The following is a 22,792-nucleotide window of genomic DNA, read 5'->3' on the forward strand; positions in this document are numbered from 1 at the left end:
GATGAACTGCAGAGATCTACAGCTGAGGTGGGAGACTCTGTCCATAGGACAACAATCAGTCGTATATCGCACAAATCTGGCCTTCATGGAAGAGTGGCAAGAAGAAAGCCATTTCTTAAAGATATCCATAAAAAAGTGTCGTATAAAGTTTGCCACAAGCCACCTGGGAGACATACCAAACATGTGGAAGAAGGTGCTCTGGTCAGAGGAAACCAAAATTGAACTTTTTGGCAACAATGCAAAACGTTATGTTTGGCGTAAAAGCAACACAGCTGAACACACCATCCCCACTGTCAAACATGGTGGTGGCAGCATCATGGTTTGGGCCTGCTTTTCTTCAGCAGGGACAGGGAAGATGGTTAAAATTGATGGGAAGATGGATGGAGCGAAATACAGGACCATTCTGGAAGAAAACCTGATGGAGTCTGCAAAAGACCTGAGACTGGGACGGAGATTTGTCTTCCAACAAGACAATGATCCAAAACATAAAGCAAAATCTACAATGGAATGGTTCAAAAATAAACATATCCAGGTGTTAGAATGGCCAAGTCAAAGTCCAGACCTGAATCCAATCGAGAATCTGTGGAAATAACTGAAAACTGCTGTTCACAAATGCTCTCCATCCAACCTCACTGAGCTCGAGCTGTTTTGCAAGGAGGAATGGGAAAAAATGTCAGTCTCTCGATGTGTAAAACTGATAGAGACATACCCCAAGCGACTTACAGCTGTAATCGCAGCAAAAGGTGGCGCTACAAAGTATTAACTTAAGGGGGCTGAATAATTTTGCACGCCCAATTTTCAGTTTTTGATTTGTTAAAAAAGTTTGAAATATCCAATAAATGTCGTTCCACTTCATGATTGTGTCCCACTTGTTGTTGATTCTTCACAAAAAAATACAGTTTTATATCTTTATGTTTGAAGCCTGAAATGTGGCAAAAGGTTGCAAAGTTCAAGGGGGCCGAATACTTTCGCAAGGCACTGTAGGTCTGTAGCAGTTTGAGTCTAGAGTGTCACCCCCTTTGAAGAAGTGGATGACCGCGGCAGCTTTCCAATCTTTGGGAATCTCAGACGATACGAAAGAGAGGTTGAACAGGCTAGTAATAAGGGTTGCAACAATTTCAGCAGATAATTTTAGAAAGAGAGGGTTGCTGTGGAGGGTGCCGGGCAGTTGACCGGGGTAGGGGTAGCCATGTGGAAAGCATGGCCAGCCGTAGAGAAATGCTTATTGAAATTCTTAATTATAGTGGACTTATCGGTGGTGATAATGTTTCCTAGCCTCAGAGCAGTGGGCAGCTGGGAGGAGGTGCTCTTATTCTCCATGGACTTTACAGTGTCCCAGAACTTTTTTGAGTTAGTACTACGGGATGCAAATTTCTGTTTGAAAAAGCTTGCCTTTTCTAACTGCTTTTCTAACTGCCTGTGTATATTTGTTCCTAACTTCCCTGAAAAGTTGCATATCACGGGGGCTATTCGTTGCTAATGCAGAACGCCACAGGATGTTTTTGTGCTGGTCAAGGGCAGACAGGTCTGGCGTGAACCAAGGACTATATCTATTCCTAGTTCAATTTTTTTTGAGAGGGGCATGCTTATTTAAGATGGTGAGGAAGGCACTTTTAAAGAATAGCCAGGCATCATCTACTGACGGGATGAGGTCAATGTCATTCCAGGATAGCCTGGCCAGGTCGATTAGAACGACCTGCTCGCAGAAGTGTTTCAGGGAGCATTTGACATTGATGAGGGTTGGTCGTTGGGTCGCAGACACATTACGGATGCAGGCAATGAGGCAGTGATCGCTGAGATCTTGATTGAAAACAGCAGAGGTGTATTTGGAGGGCGAATTAGTTAGGATGAAATCTATGAGGGTGCCCGTGTTTACTGATTTAGGGTTGTACCTGGTAGAGTCATTGATAATTTGTGTGAGATTGAGGGCATCAAGCTTAGTTTGTAGGATGGCCGGGGTGTTAAGCATGTCCCAGTTTAGGTCACCTAGTAGCACGAGCTCAGAAGATAGATGGGGGGCAATCAGTTCACATATAGTATCGAGGCCACAGCTGGGGGCAGAGGGAGGTCTATAGCAAGGTCTATCTGGTCTATCAGGTCTATCTGAATTTTTAGAAGTAGAAGCTCAAATTGTTTGGGTACAGACTTAGCCTGCAGAGTTCTGTATTACTTTCTATCTTTGCAGTAGATTGCAACACCGCCCCCTTTGGCAGTTCTATCTTGGAGGAAAACAATATAGTTAGCAATGGAGATTTCAGGGTTTTTGGTGGTTTTCCTAAGCCAGGATTCAGACACGGCTAAGACATTAAGGTTGGCAGAGTGTGCTAAAGCAGTGAGTAAAACAAACTTAGGGAATAGGCTTTGAATGTTAACATGCATGAAACCAAGGCTTTTACGTTTACAGAAGTCAACAAATGAGAGCACCTGGGGGGTGGGAGTGGAGCTAGGCACTGCAGGACCTGGATTAACCTCCACATCACCAGAGGAACAGAGGAGAAGTAGGATAAGGGTACGACTAAAGACTATACGAACTGGCCGTCTAGCACGTTCAGAACAGAGAGTAAAAGGAGCAGGTTTCTGGACACGATAGCATAGATTCAAGGTATAGTGTACAGACAAAGGTAAGGTAGGATGTGAGTACATTGGAGGTAAGCCTAGGCATTGAGTAATGAAGAGAGAGATATAGTCTCTAGATATGTTTAAACCAGGTAATGTCATCGCATATGTAGGAGGTGGAACAACATGGTTGGTTAAGGCATTTTGAGCAGTGCTAGAGGCTCTACAGTGAAACAAGACAGTAATCACTAACCAGGACAGTAATGGACAAGGCATATTGATATTAGAGAGAGGCATGCATAGCCAAGTGAACATATGGGTCCAGTGAGTGGTTGGGCTGGCTGGGGACACGGCGATTCAGACAGTTAGCAGGCTAACAAGCTAACAGTTAGTAGGCCGGAGCTAAACAAGCTAGCAGCTAGTAGACCAGGGTAAGCTAGCAGTTAGCAGGCCGGGTTAGCAGGCAAGCTGTTAGCATGGGCTAGCAGTTAGTAGACTGGGCGGGCAAGCTAGCAGTTAGCAGACCTGGTTAGCAAGCAAGCAGTTAGCAAGGGCTAGCAGTTAGCAGATCGGGCAGGCAAGCTAGCAGTTAGCAGACCATGGCCCGGCAGTTTAGCAGTTAGTAGACTGGGTTAGCAAGCAAGCAGATAGCAGGGGCTAGAAAGTTAGCCTTTGGGGGGGGGGGCGTCGCGATGGGGGTAAGTCTGTTTTTGCCTCTTCGTACGGTGACGTCGATAGACCAGTCGTGGAATTAGTAGGGTTCCAAGTAGCTCTAGGTAGCTAGCAGGCCGATATTGTAGCCCAGGAGTATGCTTCGGTGGTAGCACAGGAGCCCTGGCCGGGCTAGCTTCAAGCTAAATTGGTGCTTGCTCTGCGATGGAAACGCTAGCCAGGAGTAGTCATCCGGGATTGCGGTTAGCTAGTTGTGAAGATCCAGATGAAAATTTTCAGTTTGCGGTAGGAATCCGGGGATAAAAATAACACGTCCGTTATGCTCTGGATAGAGTCAAATTGTTCGAACTGGCGAGAGCTTTCCGAGCTGAAGGTTAGCTGATGACCGCTGGCAATGGTTTGCTGACTGATATCTGGTAGTTAGCTGGCTAGCTTCAGTTGAGGGATTCCAGACCCGAAGTAAATATAAATACTTTAGGAAGAAAAAGCAGGTCCACGCCACATTGGGTGAGGCGGGTTGCAGGAGAGTATTTAGATGATGAGGTTTAGCAAAATATTTTAAAGGATATGCAACGGAAAATATGTAAAACGATATATACAAGGGACACGACAGGACAAGGACGTCTGACTGCTATGCCATCTTGGATACAATCAGGAGGAATGGGCCCAAATTCACCCAACTTATTGTGGGAAGCATGTGGAAGGCTGGTGGACCAAATAGTTTAACTAAAACAGCCGATAAGCACCATTGATGTGTAAGATGATAGTATCGAAAACACATTTCAAATAATTTGGATATGTACAAGTTGGTTTTAATGATTTAGTCATTTTCCCTGTAGACTTCTCCAAAGAACTGATAAATTATTTGGCTGAGAATGTATCTCATCTTTTCAGCATCCGATTGAAAAACAGGGTTATTCACACATGGTATAGTTTTAGGTGCATTGAGAAAAATATATATATATTTGAAAAAGAAACTCCAGTACACTGGTGTTCTTGTATGCTCCACAGTAGCATCTCTCTCTCTCTCTCTCTCGCTCTCTCTCTCGCTCCGCAGAGACGACAGTCTTGGAATAAGGCGTGCCCTGTTTGACACTGTAGATGCACTGTGAGTCTCCATATTGAATTAGTTCTACTCCATTTCACTCACTTTGTCTGCTTTCCCATTCTCCAAACGGCATTGGGCTGAATTCCTTCCTTTCTCATTTCAGACTATACATTTCAAACGTGAACTCTTTTTATTGGAGTTTATGAGGTGAAAGTAAATATTTGTACATTTTCATCTCAACTACACTCACCTTTGCCCATTTGTTGATTTTGACTTTCCAACGCAGCAATGGAGAATGTAATGTAAGGGAAAACTCCCATGAAATGGACAAAAATGACTGGCAACATATTGTCATTGGACGAAGCATATACATAATCGCAAATACCACTCAAATGGACGGAAGTTCATCTAAACCATATGGCAAGTTTTTTTATTTTATTTTTTATTTTACCTTTATTTAACCAGGCAAGTCAGTTAAGAACAAATTCTTATTTTCAATGACGGCCTGGGAACAGTGGGTTAACTGCCTGTTCAGGGGCAGAACGACATGGCAAATGCCAATTGTCACACAACAAAAATCCCAAAGATGGCGAGCGCACTCCACCGTAGATTTTCACATTGCAAATGGTCACATAGTCAAGACCTAAGGGTAAAATTTTGAAAATCCAAAAAAAGAGCACCTCAAATTCAACCCACTCTAAAAAAGTGCTTTCTGAACTGTTTTTATGTCTTTTTGTCTTTTTTATGTCTTTTGATTTTTTTTAATCAATTATACATATATAATAACCATATAAACATACCTTTGTCTGATATTCTTGAGTTTTTCCATAAGGCCTATGTTTTGTCCATTTGCAATATATGATCATAGGAAGTCGGCTTCTGAACCCAAAAGTCAGTGAACCATGGCCAAATGGCATAAGAAATGTCTAAATGGCATACATAATTATAGAAAGTACCAAATCAGGATGTCATGTCCATTTGCCATATATGATCACAGAAAGTCAGCTTCCGAACCCAAAAGTCAGTGAAACATGTCCAAATGGCATAAGAAATGTCCAAATGCTATACATAAGTATCGAAAGTACCAAATCAGGATGTTATGTCCATTTGCCATATATGAACCCAAAAGTCAGTAAACCATTTCCAAATGGCATAAGAAATGTCCAAAGAGCATTTATACTGACCAAATTATATATATCACTATGTTAAGCTCTGAATCAACCTAGGGCGCCCCCTATTGGATGGGCCCGGGTGGGGGGTGCTCCCTACCCAGACATGGACCCCTTGCACCCCCCTAAAGGCATTAAAAACTATGAAGCATGGAGGTGGAAAAACTACAAAAATGTGCTACTGGTAACCCATTCAGGTAACCAGGTGCACGGCTGTCCATTTGCAATGTCTTACAATGGGCATTTACCATCACAAATTTGACATGCTCTAATGTACTGCAGAAATGTCCAATTGACTGGCCCGTTGAACTCAGGATTGCCGGGCATTGATAGTGGTTCCTCTCCATCGCTCCTTGGTGTTGCTTTCAGCATGTCACTTTGGTGGGGTCCAGTACTGACATTATGTGTAGGCCTAGCTCAGGCGACCCCGAATCCAGAGTTTTGGCTCGATAGGTCATTTGGAGCCCGAGCAGCAACCTGCTGAAAATACACTTTTTCCAGGCGTTGCTACGGGATCCCTGAATGAGCTATCGGAAAGAAACTTTAGGGTCCGTCGCTATGGACCGAGGCGGTTTCAATGCACATAGTCTTGTGACTCTGGGACTTTTCTAAATGTCATAATTTTTGCGGTGGTCAAAATGAATTGAAGTCATTACAAATATACTTGGCTGTTTATCGGCCTGAGAACCTTCCAGAGCCACATAACTCACTGTGCACTCTCGACTTAAGCTCTATAACTTGTATATATAATGTCAGAGCTCTAGGTCTGACGGTTATTTGATAGTTCGAACGCAGGTAACTATTGCAGGCTCTGCGTGTCTATAAGCCACACACTGTGTTACTCCCTATTGAATGTGTGTGTGAGTTCAGAAAATCACAGAAATCACATAGAGCTCTGAAACCAATCTTAACGGATTTGTCTGAACATGCCGCAATTGGATCTGCAACTTAAAAAACAACTACATTTCGTAATTAACCATCACCAATTTTACATTGTACAATTTCTCGTAAATTACGATAGATAAATGGCTGGTTCTTTATTTCCTTACTCAGTCGGTTCATGTACTTTACAAGAAGTGGTCAAATTAGCGCTCAATTACCGTTTTTGACCTTTAATCTCAGAAAAAGGGTCTTACCTCAAAAAGTGTTGAGGCCTCGACGCCATGTTGTTTCTGGGCTAAAAACCCTTTTGGTCAAACCCGTGCTCACCAAGTTCCGTCTTCAAAGGCTTTTCCATTTAGGAGAAATGGCCATGTCACTTTGGTGCTGTTTTGGCCATTTGCATTAAGCTGCCAGTCACCATCTGGTGGAATTTTCCGGTACAGAGGAAAAATTACAAAAAAATTGAAAATGTTATAAAAAGGAAACAAATGTTCGAGAGACTTCATTTGATGACTTCCCAGAAGAGCAGGCCCTGGCGTCTGACCCGAGGCCTTCGACCTATTTTAAAAACATTTGCGGACGTCTAGTAAAGGACCGTACATTTGCCATATGGAGATCCTCATCAGTCATATGGGAAATACCAAATCGTTCCCTTCATGTAAGTGATAATATTAATAGGCCCATTGCTTGCCTATAAGAAGGACATAAACCATGTGAATGGGGAAGTGTTGTAGGTGGCAGCGGCAGCAAACAAAGTGAGTGAAATGTCAAACTAATTCAATATGAATAACCCTCTGGACAAAAGGAACACCTATAGTGGGGAAAGTATTTGATACACTGACAATTTTGCAGGTTTTCCTACTTACAAAGCATGTAGAGGTCTGTCATTTTTTTAATCATAAGTACACTTCAACTGTGAGAGACGGAATCTAAAACAAAAATCCAGAAAATCACATTGTATGATTTTTAAGTAATTAATTAGCATTTTAATGTATGGCATAAGTATTTGATCACCTACCAACCAGTAAGAATTCCGGCTCTCACAGACCTGTTCGTTTTTCTTTAAGAAGCCCTCCTGTTCTCCACTCATTACCTGTATTAACTGCACCTGTTTGAACTGTTACCTGTATAAAAGACACGTCCACACACTCAATCAAACAGACTCCAACCTCTCCACAATGGCCAAGACCAGAGAGCTGTGTAAGGACATCAGGGATAAAATTGTAGACCTGCACAAGGCTGAGATGGGCTACAGGACAATAGGCAAGCAGCTTGGTGAGAAGGCAACAACTGTTGGCGCAATTATTAGAAAATGGAAGAAGTTCAAGATGACGGTCAATTCTCGGTTTGGGGCTCCATGCAAGAACTCACCTCGTAGGGGATCAATGATCATGAGGAAGGTGAGGGATCAGCCCAGAACTACACGGCAGGGCCTGGTCAATGACTTGAAGAGAGCTGGGACCACAGTCTCAAAGAAAACCATTTAGTAACACACTACACCGTCATGGATTAAAACCCTGCAGCGCACGCAAGGTCCCCCTGCTCAAGCCAGCGCATGTCCAGGCCCGTCTGAAGTTTGCCAATGACCATCTGGATGATCCAGAGGAGGAATGGGAGAAGGTCATGTGGTCTGATGAGATAAAAATATAGCTTTTTGGTCTAAACTCCACTCGCCGTGTTTGGAGGAAGAAAAAGGATGAGTATAACCCCAAGAACACCATCCCAACTGTGAAGCATGGAGGTGGAAACATCATTCTTTTGGGATGCTTTTCTGCAAAGGGGGCAGCACGATTGCACCGTATTGAGGGGAGGATGGATGGGGCCATGTATCGTGAGATCTTGGCCAACAACCTCCTTCCCTCAGTAAGAGCATTGAAGATGGGTCGTGGCTGGGTCTTCCAGAATGACAATGACCCGAAACACACAGCCAGGGCAACTAAGGAGTGGCTCCGTAAGAAGCATCTCAAAGTCCTGGAGTGGCCTAGCCAGTCTCCAGACCTGAACCCAATAGAAAATATTTGGAGGGAGCTGAAAGTCCGTATTGCCCAGCGACAGCCCCGAAACCTGAAGGATCTGGAGAAGGTCTGTATGGAGGAGTGGGCCAAAATCCCTGCTGCAGTGTGTGCAAACCTGGTCAAGAACTACAGGAAACGTATGATCTCTGTAATTGCAAACAAAAAATGCAAATTAATTACTTAAAAATCATACAATGTGATTTTCATGATTTTTGTTTTAGATTCCGTCTCTCACAGTTGAAATGTACCTATGATAAAAATGACAGACCTTTACATGGTTTATAAGTAGGAAAACCTTCCAAATCGGCAGTGTATCAAATACTTGTTCTCCCCACTGTATGTGAGAATTGTATTCATTGACTACAGCTCCTTGTTCAACACCATAGTGCCCTCAAAGCTCATCACAAAGCTAAGAACCCTGGGACTAAACACCTCCCCCTGCAACTGGATCCTGGACTTCCTGACGGGCCGCCCCAAGGTGGTAAGGGTAGGCAAAAACAGATCCACCACGCTGTTCCTCAACACTGGGGACCCTCAGGGGTACGTGCTCAGTCCCCTCCTGTACTCCCTGTTCACCCATGACTGCACTGCCGGCACGACTCCAACACTATCATTACGTTTGCTGATGAGACAGCCTATAGGGAGGAGGTCAAAGACCTGACCGTGTGGTGTAAGGACAACAACTTCTCCCTCATCGTGATCAAGACTAAGGAGATGATTGTGGACTATAGCAAAAGGAGGACTGAGCACGCCCCCATTCTCATCAACGGGGCTGTAGTGGAGCAGGTTGAGAGCTTCAAGTTCCTTGGTGTCCACATCACTAACAAACTAGAATGGTCCAAGCACACCAAGACAGTTGTGAAGAAGGCACAACAAAACCTATTCCCACTCGGGAGACTGAAAAGAATTGGCATGGGTCCTCAGATCCTCAAAAGGTTTTACAGCTGCACCATCGAGATCATCCTGACGGTTCCATCACAGCCTGGTATGGCAACTGCTCGGCCTCCAACAGCAAGGCACTACACAAGGTAATGCGTTCGGCCCAGTACATCACAGGGGCCAAGCTACCTGCCATCCAGGACCTCTATACTAGGTGGTGTCAGAGGAAGGGCCTAAAAATTGTCAAGTCATAGACTGTTCTCACTGCTACCGCACGGCAAGCGGTACCAGAGCACAAAGTATAGGTCCAAAAGGCTTCTTAAAAACTTCTTAAGGCTAGGGGGCAGTATTCGGAAGTTCGGAATACTGACATGCCCAAAGTAAACTGCCTGTTATTCAGGCCCTGAGGCTAGGATATGTATATAATGGTAGCATTGGATAGAAAACACTCTGAAGTTTCTAAAACTGTTACAATAATGTCTGTGAGTATAACATAACTGATATGGCAGGCAAAAACCAGAGGAGAATCAATCCAGAATGTTGTTTTTTTAGGTCATCACCCATTGAAATGCTTGTCTAAGTGATATTCAAAGGCAATCCTCCCAGATTGCAGCTCCTATGGCTTCCACTAGATGTCAATAGTCTTTAGAAATGATTTCAGGCTTGTTTTTTGAAAAATTAGTTCGTAATTGTAGTTTTTCAAGGTGGCTCTCATTTTGGACTGTTGTCTTGTGGCGCGTGTGGATGAGGGCGCGCATTTCGTTATTTATCTCCTGTATTGAACATATTACATTCCATCTTACATTTGATCGTTTATTTACATATTAGGGTACCTGAGGATTGATTAGAAACGTTGTTTGACTTGTTTGGACAAAGTTTATTGTTAACTTTTGGGATTCCTGTGTATGCACGTTGAACGAGTGGGACGGGTAGATTACTGAATCAAACGCGCCAACTAAACATACTTTTTTGGGATATAAAGAAGGACTTTTTTTAACATTTGTTGTGTAGCTGGGACCCTTGGGATTGCAAACAGAGGAAGATCTTCAGAGGTAACTGATTTATTTGATCACTATTTCTGACTTTTGTGACACCTCTGCTGGTGTCACAAAATTGAGCTCATTACAAAATGTTTGTAATGCTTTTGTATGCCAGCGCTGTCCTCAGATAATCGCATGGTATGCTTTCGCCGTAAAGCCTTTTTGAAATCTGACAAAGCGGCTGGATTAACAAGAAGTTAAGCTTTTAAGTGATGTATGACACTTGTATTTTCATGAATGCAGGGTTAGGGTCTGACAAGGGTAGGAAATCATTGTAAATAAGATTTAGCTCTTAACTGACTTGCCTATTTAAATGTAGGTTCAAGTAAATACAAAATAATTTCCACATTACTTGTGGTACAGCCTGAATTCAAAATGGATTAAATCGATTTTGAAATGAAAACATGTTTTTAGAAATGTGAGAAAATGTATTGACATTTTTATTCAGAAATATCTAATCTATATATGTAAGTACTTTGTAGAAGCACCTTTGATGGTGATTACAGCTTTTACAGCTGTAATCACCTTTGATTGCATCTTTATCAGCTTTGCACATATGGATATGGGGATTTTTCATTGCATATTTTCTCAAGCTTTGTTAAGTTAGATGGGGAGTTGAAGTATACAGCAATCTTCAAGTCTTTCCACAGATTTTCAATGGGATTCAAGTCCGGACTTTGGCTGGACCACTCAACAACTTTCATATTCTTGTTCTGAAGTCATTTAAGCATTGGTTTGGCTGTATGCTTGGGATCCTGTTTTAAAATAAATATTTGCCCCAGACTGAAGTTGTTTACAATCTGAAACAGTTTATCATCAAGGAATTGCCTGTATTTGGTTCCATTCATTGTTCCCTTTATCCTTACCAGTCTTAGTCCCTGCCACTGAAAGCATCCTTATAGCATGATGCTGCTACCACCATGCTTCACGGTAGGGGTGGTGTTAGACGGGTGATGAGCTGTGCCTGGTTTAATACAGACATTTTTTGTCTCATCATACCACAGAATCGTTTGCCTTATACTCTCAGAGTGTTTCACATGAATTTTTGCAAACTCCAGGTATGCTGTCATTTGCCTTTTTCTCAGGAATATCTTCCGTCTAGACACTCTCTCATAAAGCCCTGATTGGTGAAGGGTGGTAGAGACTGTTGTCCTTCTGGCAGGTTCTCCCATCTCAACCACTCTGTAGTTCTGTCAGAGTGGTCATTTGGTTTTTGATCTCCTCCCTGACCAAGGTCCTTCTTGCCTGGTTGCTCAGTTTGGTCGGACGGCCAGCTCTAGGCAAGGTCTGGGTAGTCCCATATTTTCTTCCATTTCACAATAATGGAGACCATTGTGCTCTTGGAAACTTTCAACACTAAAAATGGTTGCATACCCTTCCCCAGATATGGGTATGAAGGGAGACCAAGATGTAGACCCAGATGCAGACCATAGTTTAATGTTTCAATAGGGGCAGGCAAAAGACAGGTCAGGACAGGCAGAAAACCAGAGGTCGGGCAATGGTACCGAACGGCAGGCAGACTGAAGGTCAGGGACTGGCAGAGTGGTCAGGCAGGTGGGCTCAAAGTCTGAACAGGCAAGGGTCAAAACTGGGAGGGCAAGGAAAGAGAGACTAGAAAAAGCAGGAGGGGGAAATGCTGATTGACTCGAACAAGCAAGACAAACTGTTAACAGACCAACAGAGAACACGGGTGTAAATACACAGGGTATGATGGGGAAGATGGGTGACACCTGGAGGGGGGTGGAGACAATCACAGAGACAGGTGAAACAGATCAGGGTGTGACAGTACCAGTCAAAGGTTTAGACACACCTACTCATTCAAGTGTTTTTATTTATTTTTACTATTTTCTACAATGTAGAATAATAGTGAAGACATCACAACTTTGAAATGTAGTAACCAAAAGAACGTTAAACAAATACACATATAGTTTGTATTTGAGATTCTTCAAAGTAGCCACCATTTGCCTTGAAGACAGCTTTGCACACTCTTGGCATTCTCTCAACCAGCTTCATTAGGTAGTCACCTGGAATGCATTTAAATTAATTAACAGGTGTGCCTTGTTAAAAGTTCATTTGTGGATTTTCTTTCCTTCTTAATGCGTTTGAGCCAATCAGTTGTGTTGTGACAAGGTAGGCATTCTATACAGAAGATTGCCCTATTTGGTAAAAGACCATGTCCATATTATGGAAGAACAGCTCAAATAAGCAAAGAGAAACAACAGTCAATCATTACTTTAAAACCTCTTAAGTCTACCCCTTCCTTTTTCGAACATTCTGTTAAAAATCGCGCAACTTTTCAGCGTCCTGCTACTCATGCCAGGAATATAGTATATGCATATGATTAGTATGTGTGGATAGAAAACACTCTGAAGTTTCTAAAACTGGTTAAATCACGGCTGTGACTATAACAGATCGTGTGTTTCATTGAAAAACGCAAGAAAAACTGCTCTCTGAAAGCTAAAAATAATTTCCATAAGTCACTTTCATGGGTTGTTAAAAGGGCACAAAATGTATTATCGACCTGCATGCAATTCATACAGATTCCACACGATGTCGCCATTGTCGTCATTTTCAATGGAGTTTTTTCTAGGAAAATCCAACTAACAGGATTCCGTTTCTTCCGGTCTCCACCAGGATGTTTTGAAATTGCACATTGGCAGCCATTGATTTGCAGACGAGGAGCTATTGAATATACATCGCCCTGTAATCATTTTGATAGATTATAAACGTTTACTAATACCTAAAGTTGGATTACAAAAGTATTTCGAAGTGTTTTGTGAAAGTTTATCGTCGACTTTTTTAATTTAAAAAAATGACGCAGCGTTTAAAAACGATGTTTTTTTCTGAATGACACAGCTTCCATAGAAAGCTATTTTGGGTATATATGGACCGATTTAAACGAAAAAAAGACCCAATAGTGATGTTTATGGGGCATATAGGAGTGCCAAGAAAGAAGCTTGTCAAAGGTAATGAATGTTTTATATTTTATTTCTGCGTTTTGTGTAGCGCCGGATAAGCAAAGTCTTTGTTTACGTCGCATTCAGGCATTTTGGGGTGTTGAATGCTATCAGATAATAGCTTCTCATGCTTTCGCCGAAAAGCATTTTAAAAATCTGACTTGTTGGCTAGGTTCACAACGAGTGTAGCTTTAATTCAATACCCTGCATGTGAATTTTGATAAAGGTTTGAGTTTTAACGAGTACATTTAGCATTTAGCGTAGCGCATTTGCATTTCCAGGTGTCTACTTGAGACATCTGCGTCTCAAGTAGGAGCAAGAAGTTTTAAGACATGAAGGTCAGTCAATCTAGAAAATGTCAAGAACTTTTAAAGTTTCTTCAAGTGCAGTTGCAAAAACCATCGAGCACTATGATGAAACTGGCGCTCATGAGGACCGCCACAGGAATGGAAGACCCAGAGTTACCTCTGCTGCAGAGGATAAGTTCATTTGAGTTACCAACCTCAGAAATTGCAGCCCAAATAAATGCTTCACAGAGTAAAAGTAACAGATACATTTCAACATCAACTGTTCAGAGGAGACTGTATGAATCAGGCCTTCATGGTCGAATTTCTGTAAAGAAACCACCACTAAAGGACACCAATAACAAGAAGAGACTTGCTTGGGCCAAGAAACACGATAAATGGACATTAGACAGGTGGAAATCTGTCCTTTGGTCTGATGAGTCCAAATTTGAGATTTTTGGTTCCAACCACCTTGTTTTTGTGAGATGCAGAGTAGATGAACACATGATCGAACACATGATCTCTGCATGAGTAGGGTCCACCATGAAGCATGGAGGAGGAGGTGTGATGGTGTGGGTGTGCTTTGCTGGTGACACCGTCTGTGAATTATTTATAATTCAAGGCACACCTAACCAGCATGGCCACCACAGCATTCTGCAGCGATATGCCATCCCATCTGGTTTGTGGTTAGTGGGACTATCATTTGCTTTTCAGCAGGACAATGACCCAACACACCTCCAGGCTGTGTAAGGGCTAGATGACCAAGAACGAGAGTGATGGAGTGCTGCATCAGATGACCTGGCTTCCACAGTCACCCGAACTCAACCCAGTTGAGATGGTTTGGGATTAGTTGGACCGCAGAGTGAAGGAAAAGCAGCCAACAAGTGCTCAGCATATGTGGAAACTCCTTCGAGAGTGTTGGAAAAGCATTCCATGTGAAGCTGGTTGAGAGAATGCCACGAGTGCGCAAAGCTGTCATCAAGGCAAAGGGTGGCTACTTTTGAAGATTCTAAAATCTATAATACATTTTGATTTGTTTAGCACTTTTTTGGTTACTACATGATTCCATGTTATTTTGTAGTTTTGATACCTTCACTATTATTCTAGAATGTAGAAAATAGTCTAAATAAATAAAAAACCTTAAATGAGTAGGTGTATAAACTTTTGACTGGTATTGTATGTCTCATCATAATTTCATCCCGGAGATCTACGGACAGTTCTTTGAACTTCATGGTATAGTTTCAGCTCTGACATGCACTGTCAACTGTGGGACCTTATATAGACAGGTGTGTTTCTTTCTAAGTCATGTCCAAACAATTGAATTTGCCACAGGTGGACTCCAATGAAGTTGTATTGACATCTAAAGGATGATCAAAGGAAATTGGATGTACCTGAGGTCAATTTGGAGTGTCATAGCAAAGGGGTGCAGAGGGGTGTGAATACTTCTCAAAATGATATAGTTCTGCATTTAATTGTCAATAAATATGAAAACATTTCCAAAAACATGTTTTCAATTTGTAATTATGCAGTATTGTGTGTTGTGAAAAAATAAACACATTTTGAAATCAGGCTGTAACAACAAAATGTGGAATAGGTCAAGGGGTATGAATACTTTCCAAATGCACGTATTCATATTGTGCGTTTTCTTTTGCCATCAGTACTGTGAGTGTCAGCGCCATATGTGGCCTATTGGCTATGAGGAGGGAGCTCAGGTGTGGGTAGATGAGACCTGGGTGTAATAACGTCTGAGGAAATCATTAAGGAAAGCGCTCGAGTACCCCGTGCGACAGGCAGGTCTCGCTCATTGATGAGATTGTGTGCATATTGTGGCATGAGATGTTCATTAGTGAGGTGTGAAATGAGGAATGGGAGCATGGGGGAGGGCGTGCGCAGCCCACACATTTGGTGATATGGCTAATATTCTAAAATGAGTAGCTGCTGTGTCAGTAACATAGTAAATGTAGATCCAGGACATTCAAATTAGTATGATACGTTATGTTTGGTATGGTTACGTAACACAGAAGGTTTCTTAAAGCAAAAACGAAAGGAGGGTAGTTGGTCGGGGTGGATGGGTGGGCATATATAGCGAGAACATCATGTACCCAAAGATTGCGTGTTTGAAACTCATCAAGGACAACTTTAGCATTTTATCAACTTTGCAACTACTTTCTACTTTTTAGCTACTTTGCAACTACTTCGCATGTTAGCTAACCCTTCCCCTAACCCTTTAACCTAACTCCTAACCATAACAGGAGCTGCAGCTTGAGTCAATTGCGAAGCACAGAACCGCTAGCCTAGCTAACATTAGCCACAACAAATTGGAATTTTTAACATATCTTATGTATTGAACATTTGTAGCATATTGCATGACTTGCAATTTGTAACATATCATACAATTCTTAACATATCATACAAAATGGATGATGGACATCCACAAATTAATGCTTACCATATGAAACATGATATCATACTAAATAGAGAGAGACAGATTTAGATGTTCCATGTTATGTCTAACTCTGTGTCCAGGTTGACTGTGTAGGAGAGGCAGGCAACAAAGGCGAGTGAGATGCACAGGCTGCTGCTGTTTTGTTTTTCTTCGTTTCATTTTAAAGGAGGAGAAGAGAACAGAAGGCGAGAGAGGAGGAGGAGGACGGTGGGCAGGGAGTACAAGCAGCGAAAGAAAAGCGGCTGCTTTTCGAGAGACAGATCATCCTAACAGGACAGCGGCTGCAGCTTGACTAAATTGCTTAGTGCAGAAGGGGGAGACAGGAAAAACGAGTGAGCAACGACAAAAGAAGAGAGAGGGTGGGAGGGGCAACAAAGATCTGTCAGATGAGGCTTGAGACGCTTCTATTTTCTGTGTGGTCTCCTTTATTACAGGGCGTTCTGAACGGGCAGCATCAGTGTGTCTCTTGCGCATGATCAGCTGTCTACGCATCCCTTCTGCCGGGAGTCAACACATATCTCAGCATCTCTCCGCCAGAGACAGAAAGAAAAACACCCACTCTCCTCCGCTAATTGAGGTAGGTAAACACGCATTTGCATTTCCTTGTCGCACTATCAGATAAGATTTCTGTTTTCTGACCTGTAAAGATTTGTGCAGTTTAAAGGTTGTCATTACCTATCGTTAAGGGTTTCAAAAAGCATGATGTTGCTAGAGCAGTTGTTGGGGTTCGACTGTTATGAAAGGGTTCCCATTTTCCGTTTTCATTTCATTAGACGCAACTGTGCATGGGATAGAGATACGCACTTATACACCATTTGGCATGAGGGGCTAAATGTTTCATCTGGTTTTGGGACACATTATGGATTATTCCAATAGTTTGCAGGATCAAACAGGGGCATCCCATCGGGCAAAGACGTCAATTCAATGGATATTCCACGTTGGTACAACGTAATTTAATTCAACCAGTGTATGTCCAGTGGGATGGTTCATGCTCCATTGACAGACCCCTGATTGCTAAAAAGTAAAACGGTAGGTTGTGTTTCGGGTCTGTTACACCTAAAGTGATAGATATGCAGCCCAGTTTAGTGGTACAGGGGCAAAGAAACCCCACGGCTGCTCCCGGGGCGCTATACCGTCAGCCCTACCATCATCATGCGCCGCTGATGAGCACGTTTCGCGGGCAGGTGCGTATGGCTGGCGTTGTGTGCTGGCAGGCTGGTATAACGCGCACAATGTCTTGCGCGTGCGTGCGTGGGTACACACACACACACACACACATTAATATGAACGCACTCAAGCATAAATTACATTCTGACAGTGATGTTTACCTTTAAAGGTCTGCTGAGCAAGAGTAGGAAAGGGCACTTGCAATTTATTGATACATATCAAATGACTAATATAATGGTGAAGAACATACAGCATTCAGAAGGTACGCATATCTCGCTGTCTTTCTCCCAGATGTTAAAGCACCACTCCAGACAGTTCATTGTGTATGTTAAAATGACCCTTTTTATATAAAAGCCTATTCAGCTTTCTATTTATCTTTAGGGACAGCACAGTCAGTGCACAAAACGTCTCCATACCATCAACAGAACGCCTCTAAAGTGAGTTTTAATAACATGAATAGTACTGTGAATTGATGAAATAGAAACACAAACGTGGAGAGTGGAGGGTGAATGTGTATGTTTTTGCTTTTGCTTTTTGGCTCTGGTCTATTTGGCAAGGCAACACTGTAGCGTTGATGAGTGCAGAAACTGGGAAGGCTGAGAGGCAAGGATAGAGGGATAGAGATGGTAGAGATGGGTCTCTCTCCGTCACTCAGAATAACCATAATCTAGGCATTGTACACCTGTGAAAGTGTTGCATTGTGGCGAGGAGAATGCCCCTGGTTATCCTCCAGTTAAGATGTTAGCTACAGAGTGAATATACTACTTAGCCTCGAGGACCTCTCTAGTGTTTTTCTCTGAGTTGCTGTAGCAGCAGGGTCCGTCTCCCATGTGAAAGCCAGCAAGGTCACCTTATGTTTATCACTACCACCTGAATAACGATCAGGGTGAGGCCTGGGAGTGGCCCACACTGTGTGGCCAGCCGCTGTGCACATTCCCTTTCTTCTTATTTTGCTGATGATATGTTGGGGTTCCTCTCACTTTGAACTTGACAAGGTTAACCCTCCCTGGATATTCCTTTGGCTGGAGTGTCTGTCTTTCCCCCGTTGCCTGTGTCTGTGTGTCTCAGTGACCCACCGCCAGCTCAAAAGACTCCTTCTGCTCCCTATAACGAGGGGCAGACCACAGGGGTCAATCCTCCCTCAGTGTGTGTGTGTGTGTGTGTGTGTGTGTGTGTGTGTGTGTGTGTGTGTGTGTGTGTGTGTGTGTGTGTGTGTGTGTGTGTGTGTGTGTGTGTTTGGGCATGCACATACATTACCAGTCAAAAGTTTGTACTATTTTCTACATTGTAGAATAATAGTGAAGACATCAAAACTATGAAATAACACATGGAATTATGCAGTAACCAAACATTTTCAAACAAATCCAAATATATTTTATATTTGAGATTCTTCAACGTAGCCAACCTTTGCCTTGATGACAGCTTTGCACACTCTTGGCATTCTCTCAACCAGTTTCACCTGGAATGCTTTTCCAACAGTCTTGAAGCAGTTCCCACATATGCTGAGCACTTGTTGACTGCTTTTCCTTCACTCTGCGGTCCAACTCATCCCAAACCATCTCAATTGTGTTGAGATTGTGTGATTGTGGAGGCCAGGTCATCTGATGCAGAAATCATCACACTTGTTCTTTGTCAAATAACCCTTACACAGCTTGGAGGTGTTTTGGGTCAAAATAAATTATAGTTCCACTAAGCGCAAACCAGATGGGATGGCGCATCGCTGCAGAATGTTGTGGTTGCCATACTTGTTAAGTGTGCCTTAATTTCTAAATAGATCACTGACAGTGTCACCAGCAATGCACCCACACACCATCACACCTCCTCCTCCATGCTTCTCGGTGAGAACCACACATGCTGAGATCATCCGTTCACCTACTTTGCATCTCACAAAAACACGCCGATTTGAACCAAAAATCTAAAATTTGGACTCATCAGACCAAAGGACAGATTTCCACCAGTCTAATGTCCATTGCTTGTCTTTCTTGGCCCAAGCAAGTCTCTTCTTATTGTTGTCCTTTAGTAGTGGTTTCTTTGCAGCAATTTGATCAATTTGAAGGCCTGATTCATGCAGTCTCCTTTGAACAGTTGATGTTGAGATGTGTCTGTTGAACTCTGTGAAGCATTTATTTGGGCTGTAATTTCTGAGGCAGGCAACTCTAATGCACTTATCCTCTGCAGCGGAGGTAACTCTGGGTCTTCATTTCCTTTGGCGGTCTTCATGTGAGTCAGTTTCATCATAGCGCTGGATGGCTTTTGCGACTGCACTTGAAGAAACTTTCAAAATTCTTGACTTGGCCTTCTGTCATCATGAAGTGTTTTGAGAGACTAGTCAAGGATCATATCACCTCAACCTTACCTGTCACCCTAGATCCAATTCAATTTGCTTACTGCCCCAATAGGTCCACAGACGATGCAATCGCCATCTCACTGCACACTGACCTATCCCCTCTGGACAAGAGGAAAACTTATGTAAGAATGCTGTTCATTGACTACATTGATAACACCTGCTGTCTTTAACTCTGAATGCTCGGCTATGAAAAATCAACTGACATTTACTCCTGAGGTGCTGACCTGTTGCACCCTTTACAACCACTGCAATTGTTATTATTATTTGACCCTGCTGGTCATCTATGAACATTTGAACATCTTGGCCATGTACTGTTATAATCTCCACCCGGCAAAGCCAGAAGAGAACTGGCCACACCTCAGAGCCTGGTTCCTCTCTAGGTTTCTTCCTAGGTTCCTGCCTTTCCAGAGAGTTTTTCCTAGCCACCGTGCTTCTACATATGCATTACTTGCTGTTTGGGGTTTTAGGCTGTGTTTCTGTATAGCCCTTTGACATCGGCTGATGTAAAAATGGCTTAATAAATACATTTGATTGATTGATTGAATACTGCTCAGCATTCAACACCATAGTACCCTCCAAGCTTATCATTAAGCTTGAGGCCCTGGGTCTCGACCCCGCCCTGTACAATTGGGTCCTGGACTTCATCATCAAACAACATCTCCACCCCGTTGGTCCTCAACACTGGGGCCCCACAAGGGTGCGTGCTCAGCCCCCTCCTGTACTCCCTGTTCACCCATGACTGCATGGCCACACACACCTCCAACTCAATCATCAAGTTTGCAGATGACACAACAGTAGTAGGCTTGATTACCAACGATTACGAGATAGCCTACAGGGAGAAGGTGAGGATTCTCGGAGGGTGGTGTCAGGAAAATAACCTCTCACTCAATGGGACAGCGGTGGAGAAGGTGGAAAGTTCCTCGGCGTACATATCACTGACAAACTGAAATGGTCCAACCACACAGACAGTGTGGCGAAGAAGGCGCAACAGCGCCTCTTCAACCTCAGGAGGCTGAAGAAATTTGGCTTGTCACCTAAAACCCTCACAAACTTTTACAGATGCACAATTGAGAGCATCCTGTTGTGCTGTATCACCGCCTGGCATGGCAACTGCACCGCCCACAACCGCAGGGCTCTCCAGAGGGTGGTGCGGTCTGCACAACGCATCACCGGAAGCAAACTACCTGCCCTCCAGGACACCTACAGCACCCGATGTCACAGGAAGGCCAAAAAGATCAATCCAGGACACCAACCACCCGAGCCACTCCCTGTTCACCCCGCTATCATCCAGAAGGCGAGGTCAGTACAGGTGCATCAAAGCTGGAACCGAGAGATTGAAAAACAGCTTCTATCTCAAGGCCATAGTTAAACAGCCATCACTAGCACAGAGAGGCTGCTGCCTATAGATAGTTAAATAAAGGTTAAAATGAAAATGTAATAAAATATGAAATTATAGGCCACTTTAATAAATGGAAGACTAGTCACTTTAAAAATGCCACTTTAACAATGTTTACATATCTTGCATTACTCATCTCATATGTATATACTGTATTTTATGCAATATTTTACATCTTCTCCGCTCTGACATTGCTCATTTATACATTCTTATTCTGTTCCTTTACTTAGATATGTGTGTATAAGGTTTTTGTTGTGGAATTGTTAGATATTACTTGTTAGGTATTTCTGCACTGTCGGAACTAGAATTACAAGCATTTTGCTACACTTGCAATAACAGCTGCTAGCCATGTGTATGTGACCAATAAAATTTGATTTTTTTTTTTTTTATTTGAATTGAAGTACATTCCAGGTGACAACCTAATGAAACAGGTCGAGAGAATGCCAAGAGTGTGCACAGCTGTCATCAAGGAAATACTACATTAATCCATGTATCATTTCGTAGTGTTATTCTACAATGTAGAAATTAGTAAAAATAAAGAACCCAAGAAGGAGTAGGTGTGTCGAAACTTTTGACTTGTACTGTTTGTGTGCATGTTTTACTCAGTGACTCATGCCACCAACCAGTGACTTGTGCAGCTGTCAGAACATCTCAGAATCTTAAATCAACATCCAATGGAAGTGAGAGGAATTCTTTGTCTCAGACTGGCAGATAGAATGTTGGTGGAATGCTTTGCTCTGTATGGAACCCTCTCAGATATAGAACTATTGGGCTACAGTAGTACTTCCACAGTATCCTGTGATACCAGACAGACTGTTTTGGCTGCATGGTACAATGGTCCCCTTTAGCGTCTGAATTATACAATGACTGTTGTAACTGTCCTGGAAATTGTGGACTAGACCAACTAACTCTTTATGGGGGTGTTCACAGCAATGTTTTGAAGGATTTGGGGATGATCTGTAAGTTCCTCTTTGATAGTCCCTCTAGACCCCTCAAACTCAACTCTGCACACCGAAGCCAATTCCACAGCGTTTTTTCATCGTTCCCCTCTAATCAGGGACTAATTTAGACCTGGGACACAAGGTGGGTACAATTAATTACCAGGTAAAAGAGAAACCCAGCAGGCTCCGGACCTCATAGAGTAAGAGTTGAATACCCCTGCTCAAGATGATTCCACTGGACCATCTGTGCCCAGACCTTCTAGTCTCTGTCTAGAGCGATGACGTCGTAGTGTTTGGCTGGGTCGTGTTCAGAAGGCATGGAATGGGAGAACATGTTATCAAACGGAGATACTTCTTATCCAATGAAAACATACAGCGCATTTTCTAAGTAGTAAAAACTCTCCCTGTCTCTGACTGTCTCTAGCTCAGTCTGTCTGTCGTCCTAACTCTCTTTCTTGCTCTGTCTCTTTTCTTTCTCTGCTGTGGCCTCACTTGTAAAATTCCTCATCTGAACTCCCAACCCCCAGTAGGGGACAGTAGTTTGGTGAGAATGTTCTATCCTGACTACACGCCATCCCTCCCGGTCATCTTATCTCTCCTGCAGAGATGAATGATTTCAATGGTTCTGATTTCACACACACACACACACACACACACACACACACACACACACACACACACACACTCCTTTTTCATGAAACTATCGTGGTCTTTGTGATAACGTGCGTGACTAATAGTTGGAGGGGTGAGACTGTTGAGACTGTGACACTTGTTCTTTCTAGCTCAGTGCAGTAGATAAGGGCTGAGAGTTATGACCCCGGGTGATTAGATGTGACCTCCGTCTGACTGAGCTCTGATCTGGTCTCACACTGCTGGGGAGTTCACACACGTCCCTATGAATTAGCCACCTAAAGCACTCTGCAAATGGATAGCTGAGTGGGAGACAGAGAGCTGTGTGTATGTGTGTGCCTTTAACCACACATGATAAAATGG

At 43.0% G+C, this 22,792-nt stretch overlaps 1 protein-coding gene across 1 annotated transcript in view; it reads left to right on the top strand.

Moving 5' to 3' along the window:
- Positions 1 to 16,436: 16,436 nt before the first annotated feature.
- Positions 16,437 to 22,792, top strand: part of LOC139370873 (contactin-2-like) — a 75,008-nt gene continuing 68,652 nt past the window's right edge. The window contains exon 1 of the mRNA XM_071110723.1: positions 16,437 to 16,525. The gene's annotated coding sequence lies outside the window, so the exon portion shown is untranslated. The remainder of the gene's footprint in view (positions 16,526 to 22,792) is intronic.

Source organism: Oncorhynchus clarkii, chromosome 17 (assembly GCF_045791955.1).
Source record: "Oncorhynchus clarkii lewisi isolate Uvic-CL-2024 chromosome 17, UVic_Ocla_1.0, whole genome shotgun sequence".
Classification (NCBI taxonomy): domain Eukaryota; kingdom Metazoa; phylum Chordata; class Actinopteri; order Salmoniformes; family Salmonidae; genus Oncorhynchus; species Oncorhynchus clarkii.